The sequence below is a fragment of the Rhynchophorus ferrugineus genome, unplaced genomic scaffold (assembly GCF_030347505.1).
Source record: "Rhynchophorus ferrugineus isolate W39M unplaced genomic scaffold, kcgeb_rfMv2 rfM654, whole genome shotgun sequence".
Taxonomy (NCBI): Eukaryota; Metazoa; Arthropoda; class Insecta; order Coleoptera; family Curculionidae; genus Rhynchophorus; species Rhynchophorus ferrugineus.
Window position 1 is genome coordinate 1 of NW_027473231.1, and position 17,500 is coordinate 17,500.

Here is a 17,500-nt window from a genome sequence, read left to right on the forward strand (position 1 = left end):
GAACACCACATTTCCCGGCGCCCGATGTCGGTCGCGGGATTCGGTGCTGGGCTAATCCCTGTTCGCTCGCAGCTACTAAGGGAATCCTAGTTAGTTTCTTTTCCTCCGCTTAGTAATATGCTTAAATTCAGCGGGTAGTCTCACCTGCTCTGAGGTCGCTAGTTTAATATGCGTGGCGCTCGTAATCATCATAATAATGAAGATTAGGAGCCAATACGAAATATAAAAGTTTAGAATGGAAAAGACGCGCCGTCGAAAAACGGTGTTTTCTCCCTCGTATTCGAGAGACAACGCACCTACGATCCGACGTCGATTAAAAACTAATTTTATCGGATACGACGATCGTATTAATGGTGCGCGCTACGTTTATCACAAAAACGTGCGAACGACCGTTTTAAACACGTCTCATCCCTTTCATATTCGTACGACCCGTACGAGAGAGTTAGGTCACACGTACGGGTCCGCTGTCACGTTTTAGAACGTCGCGATCGAATCGCGCTTATACGCTCAGCACGCTCAGACATTTCTCGTCGATCGCGAAGATCAAAGAAAATCCGAGCAGTCTTGAAATGAGATACGACCCTCAGCCAGGAGTGGTCCGGGTATGAGATCCCAGGACCGCAATGTGCGTTCGAAATGTCGATGTTCATGTGTCCTGCAGTTCACAAGTTGACGCGCAATTAGCTGCGTTCTTCATCGACCCACGAGCCAAGTGATCCACCGTTTAGGGTAATCTTTTTTTAAGTTAGGTTTTAAACGCATATCGAAACGTTTCTATTATAAGACGACGACGACGACGACGACGCGCGCTCACGTCATAGACAGCGCTTGCGCCCCTTTCGCAGCCGCCGTCGACTTTAAAACGCTCTTACGGTTTATTTTCGTCTTCTCCACTACACACAACGAGAGGAGCGGAGACAGACTACTCGAAATGGTGACGTTCGTTGTAAATTTTCGTCGTCTCACCTCGTACGACAACAAAAGAGCATACGCTGATCATAGTTTGGCAATATTTTCGTAAACTAAATCTCACCCTTTTGGAATGAAACAAACGAAGGGTGATAAGATTTTCGTAAACTAATCACATTACCGATCATCGTATATGTTCGTCGATATGAGGATCGAAACGTCGATTAGAAATATAATTGGCAAAATCGTTTTATTTTGCGCTCGATTTGTCCATTTATAACGAAATCCGTCGTAGGCCGACGATTATTACTCGTCGTCCTATATAACAACATCTTCATCGTATATATCTCCGCTTTCGGGCGTACATCTTTTAAAACCATATATTATAGGTACCCGAAAACAGCTACGTTGACGACGTCGAAATTCGATCGGAACTTCCGAACTTCGTAGATGGCTCTTTAACGTTCGACAATGATTTTTACAGACTTGTACGTTTACCTATTATATATATATAGGCATAACAACACACTGTAATGATCCTTCCGCAGGTTCACCTACGGAAACCTTGTTACGACTTTTACTTCCTCTAAATGATCAAGTTTGGTCATCTTTTCCTACACATCGACGACGCCGAAACGCCATCGCGTGTCGATCCGAAGACCTCACTAAATCATTCAATCGGTAGTAGCGACGGGCGGTGTGTACAAAGGGCAGGGACGTAATCAACGCGAGCTTATGACTCGCGCTTACTGGGAATTCCTCGTTCATGGGGAACAATTGCAAGCCCCAATCCCTAGCACGAAGGAGGTTCAGCGGTTACCCGGGCCGCTCGGCCAGGGAAGACACGCTGATTCCTTCAGTGTAGCGCGCGTGCGGCCCAGAACATCTAAGGGCATCACAGACCTGTTATTGCTCAATCTCGTGGCGGCTAGAAGCCGCCTGTCCCTCTAAGAAGAATAGTTTGTACGCCGACAGTAAAAACCGCGCACGAACCGCGAAACCCGAAAGCAACGCGGCCGGCGGGCCTTTAGGATGTCAAAAAGCGCCTAGTTAGCAGGCTAGAGTCTCGTTCGTTATCGGAATTAACCAGACAAATCGCTCCACCAACTAAGAACGGCCATGCACCACCACCCACCGAATCAAGAAAGAGCTCTCAATCTGTCAATCCTTCCGGTGTCCGGGCCTGGTGAGGTTTCCCGTGTTGAGTCAAATTAAGCCGCAGGCTCCACTCCTGGTGGTGCCCTTCCGTCAATTCCTTTAAGTTTCAGCTTTGCAACCATACTTCCCCCGGAACCCAAAAGCTTTGGTTTCCCGGAAGCTGCCCGTCGAGTCATATTAGGGAACGTCGACGGATCGCTAGCTGGCATCGTTTAAGGTTAGAACTAGGGCGGTATCTGATCGCCTTCGAACCTCTAACTTTCGTTCTTGATCAATGAAAGCGTTTTTGGCAAATGCTTTCGCTTCTGTTCGTCTTGCGACGATCCAAGAATTTCACCTCTAACGTCGCAATACGAATGCCCCCATCCGTTCCTATTAATCATTACCTCGGGGTTCCGAAAACCAACAAAATAGAACCGAGGTCCTATTCCATTATTCCATGCATACAGTATTCAGGCGAAATTTTAGCCTGCTTTGAGCACTCTAATTTGTTCAAAGTAAACGTGCCGGCCCACCTCGACACTCAGTAAAGAGCACCGCGGCAGGATTGAGTTGGGCCGTCGTAACCACGACGCGCACAACACGCACGCCGAAACGCACGCGCGACGGCGACGCGACACGACTAAGCCCACCGGCAGGACGTCTCGCGAAAAACACGCCAGTTAACACCGCGAACGATGAACCGGCGGCGCGAGACACAAATTCGACTACGAGCTTTTTAACCGCAACAACTTTAATATACGCTATTGGAGCTGGAATTACCGCGGCTGCTGGCACCAGACTGGCCCTCCAATTGATCCTCGTTAAAGGGTTTAGAGTGTACTCATTCCGATTACGGGGCCTCGGATGAGTCCCGTATCGTTATTTTTCGTCACTACCTCCCCGTGCCGGGAGTGGGTAATTTGCGCGCCTGCTGCCTTCCTTGGATGTGGTAGCCGTTTCTCAGGCTCCCTCTCCGGAATCGAACCCTGATTCCCCGTTTACCCGTTACGACCATGGTAGGCGCAGAACCTACCATCGACAGTTGATAAGGCAGACATTTGAAAGATGTGTCGCCGGTGCGAGACCGTGCGATCAGCTTAAAGTTATTCAGAGTCACCAAGTTGTACGATGACGAGCGCGAACCCGAAACCGATTGGTTTTGATCTAATAAAAGCACTCCTTCCATCTCTGGTCGGAGCTCTGTTTGCATGTATTAGCTCTAGAATTACCACAGTTATCCAAGTAATTGTGGGTACGATCTAAGGAACCATAACTGATTTAATGAGCCTTTCGCGGTTTCACCTTAATTCGGTATGTACTGAGACATGCATGGCTTAATCTTTGAGACAAGCATATGACTACTGGCAGGATCAACCAGGGAACTGTTCTTATTATTTTATCGACACGAAGCAGATAAAACAAATACAGACACAGTTTATTTTATAAGTTTGACTTATAAAGAAACGTGTGCGTAAGACGACGATATATAATATATATCGACGACTAATAAAAAGGAGGTGCATGATAGCGCGCCTAGACGACGGAAAAACCGGTCCGAGGCGCCACGCTCTTACATTTTAATATTAGTTGTCTAATAAAACAAAACGATATCATCATCTTAGACACATCTTTTGTTTTTTTTATACACAACCGATCGACTAGGCACCCAATTATCTCGATTATCGACGACGATCGTCGACTACGTCGAAAATTGGATGCCGCAAAATATCGTTCGGCGTTTATAAGACCTCGAAAAACATTCTCTCCGAACCCTTCGCTAGATAGAAATATATAAAGCGACAAGGAAACCTCGTACGAGAAACGTTTCGTGATTTTTTATTTTATTCTCGCTCGGAGAGCAGAGAGCTATCGCAAAATGTGTTGCTGTTTTATGAACGTTCCGATGAAAAACCGATACGTCCATAAAAATAATAATTCCAATCGCATATGAATCGTGGATCATCTTCTTCTAACGAAGCCGAATGTTCCCGCCGAATTCGCGATCTCGCAGTGATACCGTCGTCGTCGTCGTACGCTTCCCGATATATCGAAAAAAACCGACCAGGAAGAACAACGAAACGACGATACAAAATCGCGAGAGCGTTACGAATATATAATAACACGACGAAATACGCTTTTTATTTAGATAAATAAAAAAATACGGTTCGGATCTTATATATTAACATATAATATGTAATACCACCTTCGCTGATCAAAAGCCACTCGGTAAAAGTGTCACAGCGCCGGTCGACCCGACCCGTCGTATCCGTCTCTCGTATCGCCCCACGTAGAAGCGCACACGATTTAAGCGCGGGTCTCTCGCCAGCTATCGGAAATGTATGGGTGTTTTAGAACAGATCGTTTATACGGACGTTGCGCAAATTTTTCGTTTTTACGTCTGCCCGTTCTCGTTATTATCGGAATGTTCCGATGAATAAACTTTAGCTTTAGACAACGTGAACTTCTAAAGCAATAATTTTAACCTCTCGTGTTAATACGTCCTCAGGCCGTTTCTAGACTGCCGATCACGTTCTTTAAAAGTCGGAAAATTCCGATCCATAAAATTATGCTAGTAGAATGTAAAGATCCTTCATAGGATGGATACTGTCACATATCGATACGGCGATCGGAGTAAAACTGTTCTCACGTATTTCAGGACATTTTAGGTTGTTACGTCGGCCCGTTCGTTATTATCGGTATATACCTATGAATAAATGTTTTGCTTGTAGAACGTAAGATTCCAAAAGAATGATTCGCCGAAACGATGGTGCACCCTTACGATCGGATATTTGCCGCTTATTGGCCATTTTCTATAATTCATCCGTTAGATATCGTTTATCGACTACGGATAAGGTTTTCCGATATCAGAATGTTCCTAAGGATGATTCGAAAGTGATTTGAACGAAGAATTTGATAGAATGAATCCTTTATTTATCCATTGAGTACAGGGTACGGAGTGTCTGCGGGGTCAGCTAATATATTATATTTCTCTCTCGACGTAATGGTAACTCGAAGTCCGAACCGCGCTCATGAAGCTCGGTTTCAATCCAATCCATGTTGGTCGGTTCCTCGAGAGGAACGCCGTATCTTCGCGGTCGACCGCCTAATGAATCAGGTGGTAAAAGTCCAAGCCCAGCGCGGCAACGGCAGGCGCGTTCAACGTTTTAACTGCCAATTCTACGGTCATTCATCGGCCAACTGTAAAGCCACTCCGGCCTACGTCAAGTCCCAAAGACAGAAATTCCCCGCCGAAATGCACCAACTGTTGAGAACCATACACCGCAAATTACTCGGGATGCAAGTGCCGACCTACTCCAAAAACAACCAAACCCAAAAGACCAATTCCTCCCCCCACTCATGTACGGGGAACTCAAGATAACAGTCGTCTGGCTGGTCTGGATTCCACTAGAACACGAACCCGATCTCCATTGGCGAAATACTCTTCGGAACATATTCAGATGACCAAGGAGATTTTCAGGCCATTTTCAACGCCATCAACCACACAGCTATTGGAAGAATTACTATCGGCCGGGATAATAGATGAGTTGGAACTTGGGCTTATTGCTCCAAGCGAACCAACTCACTACTCCTCCAATCGACCGACAATAATTGACTTTTTTATCTATCAAAATTCGAATCAAGCCTCTGACCTGCAAGTACTCCAAGATATCGATTCTGACCACAGGCCTATCCTCCTCACCCACCATCAGCGATTTTCCACTGAGTTCCACTGTCCCCAAGCAAGGTCAACCTAGTAAACGAAAAAAAAAGTATCTTCTCTTTGACGATCCTCATTATATTAGGACGATAGTTCCATTCTAAATTCTTGATTAATTACAGTTCCTATTTGTTCATTTCGAGACGTTCCCGTGATTAATACTTATCGTGTAGAAATTAGCCACAATCCACAATTAGCCACAGTTAGGAAAAATAAATTAATTATCATATAGTCATAAACGTAATAAAAATGAATACACATATTTTCGAAGTCACTCCAGAAATACTTTACCTTATTTTTAAATAACAATCTCGGGCCGTACCATTTTTACAAAACTTATTCTATATACTTACTATATAACAGATTATAATGATATAATATAATTCAATACAATAACTACAATATATATATATATATCTGAAAATTCTGTTTTTATAAAATGTCAGCTACTGTTTAACATTTCATTTTTTAAAATGTATATCCAATTGTGGTTCTGAAAAGAACCGATTTTGCAGGTAAGTAGTATATTGAAACACACATAGGTATGTGAATTAATTTACTTAGAACTGGTATATTTGGTGACTGCTTTGGTACCTTCGCTAACGGCGTGCTTAGCCAACTCACCGGGTAACAATAACCTAACGGCGGTTTGGATTTCTCTGCTCGTGATCGTTGATCTCTTATTGTAATGGGCGAGACGCGACGCTTCGGCGGCTATCCTTTCGAATATATCGTTCACGAAAGAATTCATGATCGACATGGCCTTGCTGGAGATACCCGTATCGGGATGAACCTGCTTTAAAACTTTGTATATGTAAATCGCATAGCTTTCCTTCCTCCTGCGCTTCTTTTTCTTGTCGCTCTTAGAGATATTTTTCTGGGCTTTTCCGGCTTTCTTGGCCGCCTTACCGCTTGTCTTCGGTGGCATTTCGAAATAAAAATCCCGACGTCTCACGTACCTCAAAGAGTACTTAACTAAAAAAATGCCTTTAATTCTAGAACTTATAACATTCGAAGGAACACTTCTAAGCCCCGCCCATAGCCCGAGTTAGAGTCTGATTGGTCGCGTATGATATAACGAGTTTGGCTCGCGGACAAAATTCCAGGCCGATCTGTAAGAAATTTCCAGTACCGTTTTTGATTTAAAGGTGAGCAGTATCTAACAACGATCGAGATTAACATGTCCGGACGTGGTAAAGGCGGAAAAGTGAAGGGAAAGGCGAAGTCTCGTTCCAATCGTGCGGGATTACAATTTCCTGTCGGTCGTATTCACCGACTTCTAAGGAAAGGAAATTATGCCGAACGCGTAGGGGCCGGTGCTCCCGTTTACTTAGCTGCCGTAATGGAATATCTGGCGGCCGAAGTTCTCGAGTTGGCGGGTAACGCCGCTAGAGACAACAAGAAAACAAGGATTATCCCTAGGCATTTACAATTGGCCATCAGAAACGACGAGGAATTGAATAAACTGTTATCTGGCGTTACTATTGCCCAGGGCGGCGTCTTGCCTAACATTCAAGCAGTATTATTGCCTAAAAAGACAGACAGCAAAACCAAATAGATAACGCAAACCGTTTAAAGTTTTGCATACGCCCTTTAATATCGGTCCTTTTCAGGGCCAACAAAATCGTATAAAAAAGAAGTTAGAATACGCGTTCTTATTAAAGAATAAATATTAACTAGAAAATTTATAAATAATCTGATCTGTACTGAATATTCCTTTATTACTGTTTTAGAGTATCGATCGATCGGTTCCCTAATTAGTTACGGCTCTATCTAGAAAATAATCATTTAAGTAATAATAAGATAATAAATAAATTATATAAATATTCTTTCTTTTATAAAGTTATATTGTGGTTCTGAAAAGAACCGTTTTTTTTCTATTAAAAAAATACGGTCTTGGACGAACGTATTTTTTAGGGAAGTCGTAGCACGTCCAGGAGTGTCGGGATATTTGTAATTTTCAACTCCGTGTCTTCTTGATCTGACGATGAAATGTGTCGCCTGTTTAATATATCGTCATACGTAGTAGAAATAGTTTTATTTCTTTTTCTTTGGTGATACTGGTTTTTTAGTTTTCGCACCTTCACCAGCGGCAACACGAACAGTTGAGGTCGTCGTCTTAGCACTTTTCGGTTTAGGCGCCTTGGGCTTTTTCGTAGGTCCGGCTTTATTAGATTTTTTCGCTTTGGAAGGCGATTTCGGGGATCTTGCGGCCGTGTTGCTTTTTGCTGCTTTCGAAGATGAACTATTAGCGGCGGCATTGGAAGCGGACGTAGTCGTGGCGGCGGTAGATTTCTTTCCTGTTTTCTTTTCGACGGCTTTTTTGGCAGAAGCTTTTTTCTCGGCCAAAGTTGCAGATTCACCTTTCTTACTTTTAGCTGTGGTTTTCTTAGTTGAGGCGGAGGCGGCGGTCGTCTTTTTTTCCGTTTTCTCTGAGGTTTTTTTGGCAGACGCTTTTTTACCACCGGCTGTCGTAGCTGTCGCGGCACCTCCTACTGGTTTTCGTTTATTTTTCTGTCCGGTTTTGGCAGTGGCCGTTTTTCTTTTCTTCGTACCTGCGGCTGTCGTACCTCCTGCTTTACGTGCCGAAGCCGCTAATTTAAATGATCCGGAAGCTCCTTTGCCCTTCGTTTGTACCAAAACACCCGAAGCGATCCACGTCTTTATATATTTCTTTATAAAGGGCGATAATTTGTCAGCATCCACTTTGTAATTGGCCGCTATGTATTTTTTAATAGCTCTGAAGGAAGTTCCGCCTTTCTCTTTCAATCCTTTAATTGCACTCGTTACCATATCAGCGATCGGAGGATGACTAACTTTCGATTTAGAACTCTTCGCCTTGCTCGAAGTGGATTTTTCTTTCTTCCCTCCTGCAGACGAACCTGCGCTACCGGCTGTAGCTGATGCGGCTCCCGTAGCCGACACCGAAGATGAATTCGACCCGGCCGGTGTGCCTGTTGACGATGCGTTAACAACGGCGGCGGAATTTCCTCCACTCCCTTGATTCGACGAAGGAGAAACCGCTTGTCCGCTAATATCGACGTCCGACATTCTGATATAATTTCTTAATTTTCTTATAAGAACGTTCTAATCACGATTCGTTTGACAAAGTTACGTACGTGCGTATGCTTCTCGTTCGCGTATTTTAACTGTCTGGCGGTCGCTCTCATTTAATGCGTACCCTATATGATATGAGCCGAACGGAGGACTGAACGGTCGAGCGCGAACGACGTTCCATATTCCGGCTTCGTCGAAACGTTCATCGAGCTTGGAACCGTTTACTTATTTCTCATATTAAATACATAAATCCTTTAGAATATCATACGATTTATGTTCGAGGCGTTAAAAGATAAAACGTAGTAGAAGTAGCAAACTTTACCAATAAATTTTACGTTGACTATCGTCTTAGAAGGAAGCACAAAATCAAGCGTTGCTCTCGATTCCGTCGAAACTACCAATTTACATTCGAGTTATAGACTTTCGGTTATAACTATGAAAATATATCTTTTCAAATCTACGTCCCCCGATATATCGTCTTTTGATATAAATGCAATTCCGTACAGATCTAATGCTATTATTGGAGAAACGAGACATATTATTCCTAATTGATGCGGTACAGATTGTTCGTTGTCCAAAACGAATCTATATCGAAACGTACCGTTGTCGAATTAACTGTAAGAAAACAATGACATGAAAATTAACCGATCCTATACTAATATACTTCTTATTTAACGGTTTCTTAACACCATCCGAACTCTGGGTTACAATCGAACGTATCGGGTGAGCAACGATATCGAGACGTCTATAAGAATATCGTGTCAAACCCTTCTGTATCGATACAATGCTCATATATATTATAGTATATTTTGCTTCTTTAGTTGAAATCTGTTTTCATAAATAGTTATCTAAAGTCAATAAATACATGGAACGCGATCTCCATACATACGTGCGTAGAACTACCGTACCTTCTTTGAAATCTTAAGGATTCTCCAAGCTCATCGACGCGAAGTTTATCTCGGAGTATTTTCTCTCTAAAGGAAAACTATATTAAAGCTTCAACGAAGATTCGGTATTCGATTGTTCACCATCATTTACATTCTTGTCATTAACCTAACATTTATTATGAAATCTTATTTTAAACTTTATCTATCTTTTTATATTACGATCGTCTATTATAATGCAGTATATTTGTTACTTTACAAGTAAATCTTAGATGAAAGGAGCAGATATTTAATAAAATTTAACGTCATCTTAGTCCATTTTCGAATAATAAATTTCTTTTTTTATGCTAGTAAATTTGTGGCTCTGAAAAGAACCGTTGTTTTCTTTAGTTGAATAGATACGTTGTTCTGTTTTAATTGGTCAGCATATATAATACTTTATTTAACCGCCAAATCCGTATAGGGTTCGTCCTTGGCGTTTGAGGGCGTATACTACATCCATGGCAGTAACGGTTTTCCTTTTGGCGTGTTCGGTATAAGTGACGGCGTCTCTGATAACGTTTTCCAAAAATACTTTTAATACACCTCTGGTTTCTTCATAAATTAGACCGGATATACGTTTAACTCCACCCCGCCTAGCCAATCTTCTGATGGCGGGTTTCGTAATACCTTGGATATTATCACGAAGCACTTTACGATGCCGCTTAGCGCCTCCTTTTCCCAAACCTTTACCACCTTTACCTCTGCCCGTCATGATTTATTCAATTTAGTATTAAAAGAAAGCAAATTTATAATCGAATTGTGCAGCGTACACCTCGAATACTACGGGTAACTATTTCAATTTCAAATCCTACCATGGGTTTTGTTGAGTTCGAATCGGGTCCCGCCCACAGATGCTAGCCGGACCAATCAGAATATCTTCACACATTATTAAAAAGGGAGATTTCTTTGACACCTTCGATCAGTTTCCAAAAGTTCGTTGGTGCTTGCGCTTGTAATTCTTCCTACACGTTTGAAGTCAGACCCGTTTAGACGATGGCTCGTACCAAGCAAACTGCTCGAAAATCAACCGGAGGTAAGGCTCCCAGAAAACAATTGGCTACTAAAGCAGCCAGGAAAAGCGCTCCCGCTACCGGTGGTGTTAAAAAACCGCATCGTTACAGACCCGGTACGGTCGCTCTAAGAGAAATCCGACGCTATCAGAAGAGTACCGAATTATTGATTAGGAAATTGCCTTTCCAACGATTGGTTCGCGAAATCGCTCAGGATTTCAAGACCGATTTACGTTTCCAAAGTTCGGCAGTGATGGCTTTGCAAGAAGCTAGCGAGGCCTATTTGGTTGGTCTCTTTGAAGACACCAATTTGTGTGCGATCCATGCTAAACGAGTAACTATCATGCCTAAGGACATTCAATTAGCCAGACGCATTAGAGGCGAACGTGCATAAATGCTACGGCTGTCCTATATTAAGGTCGTTTTTTGTATTTATATGAAAAAAAAAGGTTCTTCTCAGAACCACCAACTTCTATTAGAAAAAAGAGACATTGATATTTTTTCCGTTTATATGACGCTTTAGTTATAATATTTGTGAATTGAATTTAGAATATTATGCTCACAAATATATTGTGAATATTGAGGAATCCTTAGTAATAAGGTGTGAACACCTGCTGGATTGACTTGAAGTTTATATCACGATAAGAAAGGGGTATCACATATACTGTTATTATGTTACCGTAAAGGAATGAATATATAAAATAAAATATTTTTTTCTGGATATTTTAACATTTTTATGAACGATTACTATATTTTAATTTATTTGACTTCGTATATATCCTATCTTCTTAACAATAGTTTATTTCTTTTTTTCTTCTTTAAACATTTTGGGGCTCTGAAAAGAGCCGTTTTCCACCCTTCATATTATTATGATCACCTTCAAAATAATATATTTCGTTTACTTAGAACTGGTATATTTAGTGACAGCTTTGGTACCTTCGCTAACGGCATGCTTAGCCAATTCACCGGGTAACAATAACCTAACGGCGGTTTGGATTTCTCTGCTCGTGATGGTCGATCTTTTATTGTAATGGGCGAGGCGCGACGCTTCGGCGGCTATCCTTTCGAATATATCGTTCACGAAAGAATTCATAATCGACATGGCCTTGCTGGAAATACCCGTATCGGGATGAACCTGCTTTAAAACTTTGTATATGTAAATCGCGTAGCTTTCCTTCCTCCTACGCTTCTTTTTCTTATCGCTCTTAGAAATGTTTTTCTGGGCTTTTCCAGCCTTTTTTGCCGCTTTACCGCTTGTCTTCGGTGGCATTTTAAACGAATGAGATTCGCGACCTACCCATACAGCAAAAGATAAAAGACTAAACCGAAATATACCTATAGTCGTTTAATTATTTGATAAATGACGCTACACTTCTAAGCTCCGCCCATTCTTGGCGTTATGTCGTAGAAAGCTCTGATTGGTCGAGTAGGAAACGTACTAGTGTTTTGAGAAGTTGCCGAATAAAAGCTATTCGCTGGACAGTTCACTGCCAGTTGTTCATTCGTTGTCGAAAGGACGTGAGCGTTGTCGCCATTAGTTTTTCGGTTATTTTTAGTTTAAAAAAGTTAGCAATACAATGTCTGGACGTGGTAAGGGTGGAAAAGTGAAGGGAAAGGCGAAATCTCGTTCCAACCGAGCGGGATTACAATTTCCTGTTGGCCGTATTCACCGGCTTTTAAGGAAAGGAAATTATGCCGAACGCGTAGGGGCCGGTGCTCCCGTCTACTTAGCTGCCGTAATGGAATATTTGGCGGCCGAAGTTCTCGAGTTGGCAGGTAACGCCGCTAGAGACAACAAGAAAACAAGGATTATCCCTAGGCATTTACAATTGGCCATCAGAAATGACGAAGAACTGAACAAACTCCTCTCCGGTGTTACTATAGCCCAGGGCGGCGTTCTACCAAACATCCAGGCCGTATTGTTACCGAAAAAAACAGATAGTAAAACCAAATAAGTTACATGAGCCTTAGGGTTTTTGTGTCGTACAAAAACCTTTTAACTATCGGTCCTTTTCAGGACCACCAAAATAATAAAACAAAAAAAGAACTTAAAATTAAAACTCATATTATGACTTGCACTTACTAATTATTTAAAATATTCTAATAAACAGTTTAAGTACTTTAAAGATTGTTTTTTGGGTGTGTAAGATAAATTAAGAGACATTCCAATACCAATAATTATCGTTTTATTAAACAACAATTAAGTCGAAATAATATGAAGGATTTATTTCTAGCGGTTCTCCTTTAGTAAAATCGAACCGTATTATAACATCGCGCCTTGTATATAATCTATGTAATTAACGATGAATTTAAGGGGCGGTCTATTTATTAAGTATAGAGTTTTGGAATCCAAACCCTCAAATAATTAGGGCCAGTTATACTTAAATTATTATTTTAAATAAAATTATGATGATTGTAATGATTGAAAGATTATCCTTAAATCCTAATAGAGCTTCCGTTTTTTAAATATCGATAAATTTGTGGTTCTGAAAAGAACCGTTGTTTAATTTTTCTAAAATTAATTTTGAGGGTCACATTTCACGTTAGTTCGCGAATAAAATGTGACTTAACCTCCAAACCCGTATAATGTACGTCCTTGACGTTTCAAGGCGTATACTACATCCATTGCGGTAACGGTTTTTCTTTTGGCGTGTTCGGTATATGTAACGGCATCTCTGATGACGTTTTCCAAAAACACTTTTAAAACACCTCTGGTCTCTTCGTAAATCAGACCAGATATACGTTTTACGCCGCCTCGTCTAGCCAATCTTCTAATGGCGGGCTTCGTAATACCTTGGATATTATCACGAAGCACTTTACGATGCCGCTTGGCTCCTCCTTTTCCCAAACCTTTACCACCTTTACCTCTGCCGGTCATCTTTTATCGAACCTAATACAAAAAAAATAAATGATCTCGAATAAGTAGCGCGCTCACAACACGAGTGCTACGGACAACTGTTGTCGATTACATTCAATCAGCCCGGTTTTGTAGACTTAGGATTGAGTTCCGCCCACTGGCACAAAACGGACCAATCAGATTAGATAACATGTTATAAAAAGGACTCTCTGATTTTATGACCGAATCAGTCCGAAAGGGGTCGCCGTCGTTTGCGTTTGTTAATTTTTCTCATTACCTCTATTTTAAAAATATGGCTCGTACCAAGCAAACTGCGCGAAAATCAACAGGAGGTAAAGCTCCTAGGAAACAATTGGCTACCAAAGCGGCCAGGAAAAGCGCTCCAGCTACCGGTGGCGTTAAGAAACCACATCGCTACCGACCTGGGACGGTCGCTTTGCGGGAGATTCGTCGTTATCAAAAGAGCACCGAATTATTGATTAGGAAATTACCTTTTCAACGATTGGTTCGCGAAATCGCTCAAGATTTCAAGACCGATTTACGTTTTCAAAGTTCGGCGGTAATGGCTTTACAAGAGGCCAGCGAAGCTTATTTAGTTGGCCTTTTTGAGGATACTAATTTATGTGCGATACATGCAAAGCGAGTAACCATCATGCCCAAGGATATTCAGCTAGCCAGACGTATCAGAGGCGAACGTGCCTAAACTTTATTTTCTATCATTTATAATACTCTACTTATAGTCGTATTTTGCAACAAAAAAAAACGGTTCTTTTCAGAACCACCTAAATTTAATCAAAGAAAAAGAAGATAATTCAATTAATATTCTTTTATCGATATTTATATAAACCACTAAAAGAGTTATGGATTTTTATCTCAGAGTTATATTCGACTACATGTTAGTAATTAATAACAGTCGGTGTACTTATACGCATTGTTTTTAAAAACTAAAGAAAAAATAATGTAATCACTAATAACCAAAGAATAATAATATACTGTTGATAACAAAATTTGTATTTCAATATTGGATACTACAGCTGTATAATATATAAAATTAATTTTTTTAAGATTATTTCTTTTTTTATTTATCTAAATTGTGGCTCTGAAAAGAACCGTTTTCTCCTTTATGATATTCAAGGCTTATGGTTTACTTAGAACTGGTATATTTAGTGACGGCTTTGGTACCTTCACTAACGGCGTGCTTAGCCAATTCACCGGGCAGCAATAATCGCACGGCAGTTTGGATTTCTCTGCTTGTGATAGTAGATCTTTTATTGTAATGAGCGAGACGGGACGCTTCGGCGGCTATCCTTTCGAATATATCGTTCACGAAAGAATTCATGATCGACATGGCCTTGCTGGAGATACCCGTATCGGGATGAACTTGCTTTAAAACTTTGTAAATGTAGATCGCGTAGCTTTCCTTCCTCTTGCGTTTCTTTTTCTTGTCACTTTTGGAGATATTTTTCTGAGCCTTACCGGCCTTTTTGGCCGCCTTACCGCTTGTTTTCGGAGGCATTTCGAAATAAATATTACGATATTAAAGGAACCACGAAAAGTACTAGACTAAAACAAATTTCAGGAATCCTTAGAATTTATAGGCTCCTTAAATACACTCCTAAGCCCCGCCTATTATCTGAGTTAGCCTTTCATTGGTCGCGTACGAGATCATGCGTTCGGCTTACGAACAAAATTCGTTGCTAGTATGTTGACAGTTTTAGTACAGATTTCAACTCTAAGGCGAGCGAGTTCTAGAAGCAATCGATAGTAAAATGTCCGGACGTGGTAAAGGCGGAAAAGTGAAGGGAAAGGCGAAGTCTCGTTCTAACCGAGCGGGATTACAATTCCCTGTCGGTCGTATTCACAGACTTTTAAGGAAAGGGAATTATGCCGAACGCGTAGGGGCCGGTGCTCCCGTCTACTTAGCTGCCGTAATGGAATATCTGGCAGCCGAGGTTCTCGAATTGGCGGGTAACGCCGCTAGAGATAACAAGAAAACCAGGATTATCCCTAGGCATTTGCAATTGGCCATCAGAAACGACGAAGAATTGAACAAACTCCTATCCGGAGTTACTATAGCCCAGGGCGGCGTTCTGCCAAATATCCAAGCTGTATTGTTACCTAAAAAGACAGATAGCAAAACTAAATAAAACGAATGTAACCTATTTTATCATCAAATATCGGTCCTTTTCAGGACCACCAAGACAGCTGAAAAAGAGAATTTTATTATTTTAGCTTAAGTAGTAAAATAACAGGCATAAGTTTTAATTTTGAGAGGTTTTGTGATATACGACAGAGTTACGACGATATTTTATAGATCGCAATACTTTTGACAATACCTTTCTCTGAATCTTCGTGCATGCAGTCTCTTCTTAATGAGAGTATTGAACAATATCCATTTTATTGTATCGATATCGTATCTTTCTAATTTCTCATTCATTTCATTAATTATTTCCTAATTGTTATGATCGGATTTGCAAAGATTAGGATTTCTGTATATCGAACCGGTACATGTCAGCTGTATTTATGAGGTTATGTTATTTGTTCTTAGAATTTGATGTGATCAATTGAAAATGAGATGAAAGTTGCTTTAATTTATCGTTTCGGACCGACTATTAGTGCCGTGTCATCGTTTGGAGATTACTATGGAACATAATTGTGCGACGAGTTATGATAGACTGTCATTTATTGTTGCGACTGGATTTGGTGGTCTCCAGCTATATATGCGTTTATTATTTATAATTGTCGATCCGATTCACTACCTACTAATTCTATATTGTGAATTTTTAGTTTAATGATCATGTCCTTACTGTTGGACCAACACCCCACTTGGATGCATTGGTACGATGACTGTCTCCGTAGGAAGGCCATGCATGACAGTCAACCCATGTATTTCTTTTCATTAGGGTAGTTTATACAGTAAGTGTCTATTTATTGACTATAGGGTACCAATTAGTTACTTCGTATGGTTACCTTTAAGGTAATTGAATGATATTGTTGCTTTTAGTGAGCAACTAAATGACATTGAGAGATTTGACCGGATGTTAGTTTGAAGATGTTTATATATTCCATGCAACAATCTTTCGCTTATTCCGAGTTGCTGCGGTTATACACAGTTACTGACTTGCCCCTTGACATCCTCTCGGATGTGCACTTCCTTTGAGGATTATCCGTGATGACCTGTATTGCCTTATATAATTAGCATTTTTGAGTAAGTTTGAAATCTAGGTGAGAGTGCCGTTTATGTATGTATATGTTTGTTAATCTAGTGATTTATCATAGGTTACTTATTGTTGTTATTGCAATTTAGGTTAGATTGTTTCGAAGAGCCTTCCTTGATGTGAATATATCTCTTCCTTTGTTTCGACTGTGGGTGAATTCTGATGCTTAGCTAAGGATATTTTATATCATATTCTATTTATATCATTAATTTAGAATAGAATAGAATATAATATAATACAATTTTCAAAGATTTTTAATGATATTCTTGACAATTTTACGCTTCTCTATATTTGAAAATCCTATTCTTTGATTGTCTTGGTTCTCGCTAGATGGCGCGCGCCGCCTGATTTCTTTCTCTACTTTATGTCGTTGGATATTGTTTTCGTCTCTCATTCATTAGAATTGACGTACACGCATTGGAGGTTATGTCTTCGTTCTGTTTAAACGTTTTGTTTATTTTATTTTGTTATTGTTGTGTTTTTAGGTTTTCTTATGGATTAGACCGATCTTATGTGATTTGTCGACCTGTGACTTGTTTGTTTTACCCCCTCGCACCACTTGGAGGTTATGTCGGACACCATCTGTGTCACTAGATTGTACTTTTGTATGAATATTTCGTATTATTTCAGGGTGAATTTGACGCCGTAGATATGTTTTGATATTG

At 40.7% G+C, this 17,500-nt stretch overlaps 2 non-coding genes across 2 annotated transcripts; both read right to left on the minus strand.

Annotated features, from left to right (window-relative positions):
* Positions 1-577: 577 nt before the first annotated feature.
* Positions 578-732, minus strand: LOC143206351 (5.8S ribosomal RNA). The gene has a single exon (XR_013008328.1). It is a non-coding gene; the product is annotated as a 5.8S ribosomal RNA (ribosomal RNA).
* A 708-nt stretch (positions 733-1,440) lies between these two features.
* Positions 1,441-3,430, minus strand: LOC143206352 (small subunit ribosomal RNA). Its single transcript, XR_013008329.1, has one exon. It is a non-coding gene; the product is annotated as a small subunit ribosomal RNA (ribosomal RNA).
* Positions 3,431-17,500: the final 14,070 nt, after the last annotated feature.